Here is a 4,244-nt window from a genome sequence, read left to right as displayed (position 1 = left end):
GCCTCCAAAGAGCAATGTCCACATCAGCCATTTAGAAATTATTCAAAAAAAGAATAACCCAGGTCAGTGGCAGCTCATTGTGGACCTCTTTTCCCCCATGGCCACAGTGTGAATGATGGGATTGACACCTCAGCTTCCTCCTTGTTTTACCCAACTGTGGATGACCTTTCATCACTTATCATACGCAATGGGAGGGTGGCCTTCATGGTAAAGACAGACATAAAGGAAGCATACCGTAACATCCCCACTCATCCAGACGACTATGGTCTTCTGGAAGTTCAGTGGCATGAAACAGTTTCTGTAGACAAGTTCCTTCCATTTTCTCTTCACTCAGCCCCAAAGATACTTTCTGCCGTAGCCAATGCAGCTCAGTGGCTGTTAACTGAGAATGGGGTGAGGCAGATCTTACACTACCTGGTCGACTTTGCACTCATTGAGTGGAACCAGACTACAGCTATAGAGTATAAATGTACTCTTTGTTCCATCTTTGATAGTTTAGGCCTTCCTCTGGAGCCCAGCAAGCTGGAAGGTGCTACCACTTGCCTCACATTCCTGAGAATCGAGGTAGACACAATTAACCTGCAGCTACACCTTCCTACCGACAAGCTGGACAGATTGCTGAATGTGGTAGAAGAGGTACGGGGTCGGAAAGTGATATCAAAATGGGAACTGCAGTGCCTTACTGGCCTCCTACAGCATGCCTGCAAGGTAGTCAGGCCTGGTAGAGCCTCCTTGCAAAGGCTATATGCTCTGGCGAATGTGGGCTCTGCCCCCCAGATCATTACATTCGTCTGAATGTAGCAGCAAGAGCAGATGTGATGTGTTGGCAGCTATTTGTCTCTCAATGAAAAGGATCTCGATGCTTTGTGACCCTATACACTCGCTAGCCGACATCCAAGTATTTTTAGATGCTTCAGGCTCCTGGGGGGTGGAGCTTTTGTTCACAGCTCTGGTTCTTTTTTATGTGGCCGCTCAACCTGGACCCAACCTCTATTCAGGTCAAAGAGCTCATCCCAGTTGATATTGCAGTGGCCTTGTTTGGAAGGTCATGGAGAGGGAAGCTAATCATGTTCTTGGTAAACAACCAAGCAGTGGTCCACATATTGAACAGCACCCACAGCAAAAAGAGCGACCTAATGCACCTGATCAGGTTGCTAGCATTTTAAGCATCATATTATTATTTCTGGTTTCGGGCTAAACACATCCCGGGGAGACGCAACAGTCTGGCAGATGCATTATCAAGAAATAATGTTAAGTTTTTTCTTTCACAGGCTCCTCAGGTAAAGTCACAGCCATTGTTTATTGCTGCAGCTGTCCTGGCTTGGTGGCTCTTGACAGCAAATCAACATCCACGCCCTGGATGGAGCTGTTCAGGAGTACTTTAAGGCTGGCCTGTCCAACTCATTCCACCATACTTATGGAACAGCAGAAAGATGCTTCAGGAAATTCTTTTGCAATTTTTCACTAACCCCATTTCCTGTAAATGAAAAGACATTATGTTTCTTTGTTGCATGCTTACACTGTTAAAATGGCAGTGTATCACTGACACTTTGGGGTGTTAGCCAGCCCACTTAAATCCAACACCCTGTGTTATGTTACTACAAGACCCCAATTTTGCAACACTATAAATGGAACAATCAACACCCCTGCAAATAGAACAACCAACACCCCAGCAATAACTAAGCTACACTGAATTTTACAGTAATTTGACACCCATCTAGAATAAAACCAACACCACCCTACAATGAATTATACACCCTTTGCAAAAATTACAACACAAGTAAGTGTTAAAATTATTACTACACATGTAATTCTAATAATAATAATTGTTGTTATTATCAATGTTATTCATGTTCAGAACACAGCTAGAGTGACGTCACAAATGATAATCATCAGTAAATTTCTTCACAGGTATCAAAGCCAAGTTATGGAACACAAATTCTATGAAAAAAGAAAAGAAGTGGTCGTAAAAACTTATTATGAATTTTGTACAAATGAATATTAATATTAAATTTGTCAATGTCGTTTCAATGACAAATTTTAGGACATGTGACAGTCTAATTATAATTATTATTGGTATTAATTTTGGTGTCATGTAAAGACTACAAACAATAAAAGTATCCAAAAAGTTAACATTACATAATTCATGCAGTTTATTTTTAACGCATTGCTTTAAAACCTTAATAGAGTAATAGAAATAAATCAAAACATAAATGTAAACAAATTACAATTACTTAAAATCAAATAAATATAATTATACATATGACTTATTTCAGGTTTGAGTTTAACTATAATAACGAAATAAGGTTAAAAAAGAAATACAGTTACATTAACAACTTGAAAACGCAACAATAAAAATAACAGAGTTCAATAAATAATAAATTGAAACAATTACAAAAAGAAACATTTCGATTACAAATTTTTAAAAAATCAATGAATTACCATTAAAATATTTAATAACTCGGAGTGAAAGCATCGTAATTACAAGGTTCTAAGTTAGAAAGCTATGTACAAGTACATGTACATACATATAAGTCGTTTTATAAATGGATTATGTTAGCATTAGGTTGATTTGGTTATCACACACAACAAGATCTCCCCCGACACTTTAGCTATACATTTGCTTGGTTCTTAAGTGGAGCATGGTTACGCTAAGAAGCCAAGAGAGGGAAGAGGGAGCTGTTGTTTAATTGTTACAAAGAAAAGGAATGACCAGAAATGCATTTATAATTTTACATTGACAATTATTTCACTAATTATCACTGACTGCATTTCGACTGATACATGCATGTACCACAATCATTGTTTCACGCTTATTACACAAAGAATGCGATGTGCTCCATATTCATTCATATCTATATTAGAAAAGTTAATTCAGACTATAAGATAATACTTAAAATGAGGTATTTACCGCAACATAGGTAGTTAGTTTTCAAGTCCAAGCAAAAACACATTAATAAAATTATGCCATTGTGGCAAATAATATTTACAATTAAAGCAAACCATTTTAAACATAAATCCATAAGGTACATGATAGCTATAAATTTTCTTCTAAGTTTGTGATGTGACATTAAAATGCCAAATACACATGATGTAGTGTAGGTGTACAACAATAGTTGTAATGTCATTAATGTATTGATGTGAGAACACCATCACCACAAAATTGAATTATTGAACGTTTCTTGTGTGTGTGGGTGTGAGAGAGAGAGAGAGAGTAACTGTGTAAGAAGCTATACATTACTGATGTGCATATGGTAAGAGATTCAGAGTGATAAATATCCTGCTTTATTAAGACATAACATAGTTTATGTAATGCATGGCTAATACAATAACAGTGAGAGAGAGAAAAAGAGGGAGAGTCGTGGGAGAGAGACAGAGAGGGAGAGATAGAGTGGAGAGAGAGGACGGCAGAGAGAGAGGGAAGAAAAATAAACAGTGTGATTCACTGCCAGAAACACAAACCTGCCAACAAGCACAACATAATTAAACACATGTTGTTCTTCATCAGTGTCACACACACACACACACACACACACACACACACACACATACACACACACACACACACACACACAATGATAATTGATTAATAATTTACTACCCACCTACATGTATTATGGTATATGAATATTTAATTAACCAATTAAAAAAGCATGGCAGTATCTAAGTGTGTGATGGCAGCAAAGAAAGATAGGATTACCTGTAAGTCTTGTATTTTAAAACAATTTACAATCAAAAATTAAGTGTACAAACAAAGTACATGTAGCATATAGTGTCATTTATATGTAATATAGACAATATCTGTGTGCATAGGAGTAGTTAACATAGAGTTCAGTTACAGAAACACCTTATCAGTTAAACCAATAGCTGCATGAGTGAGGCTCAGACAGTGCGGGGAAAGTTGGAGCTCCACAAAAGACTCTTTAACCCGCCATCTCTGGTTCTCAAGGCCAGACTGTATGTCCCTTGCCCAGTAAGCATTTTAAATGAAAGGGAAACCCCATACTCTGTTAATTTTCGACAATGGATGTGTTAAGCTTTGAAGATGCCAGTACTTCCAATCGAGGTGCAAGCCCAGCGCTAGGCTACGGCTATGGTAGCTGGGTCCTGAGGCATAACCCAGAGGGTTAGGTCGAAACACCAACACACACACACACACACACAACAAAGGATTAAGAAATAAGACCAGCCAATATCTTTAATTACATTAATAATGTAACAAGTGCTATCTCAATAGCCAATCA

The sequence above is a fragment of the Amphimedon queenslandica genome, unplaced genomic scaffold (genome assembly GCF_000090795.2).
Source record: "Amphimedon queenslandica unplaced genomic scaffold, v1.1 AMPQUscaffold_13454, whole genome shotgun sequence".
NCBI lineage: Eukaryota > Metazoa > Porifera > Demospongiae > Haplosclerida > Niphatidae > Amphimedon > Amphimedon queenslandica.
The sequence above is the reverse complement of the archived record's forward strand: the minus strand, read 5'-3'. Positions refer to the sequence as shown.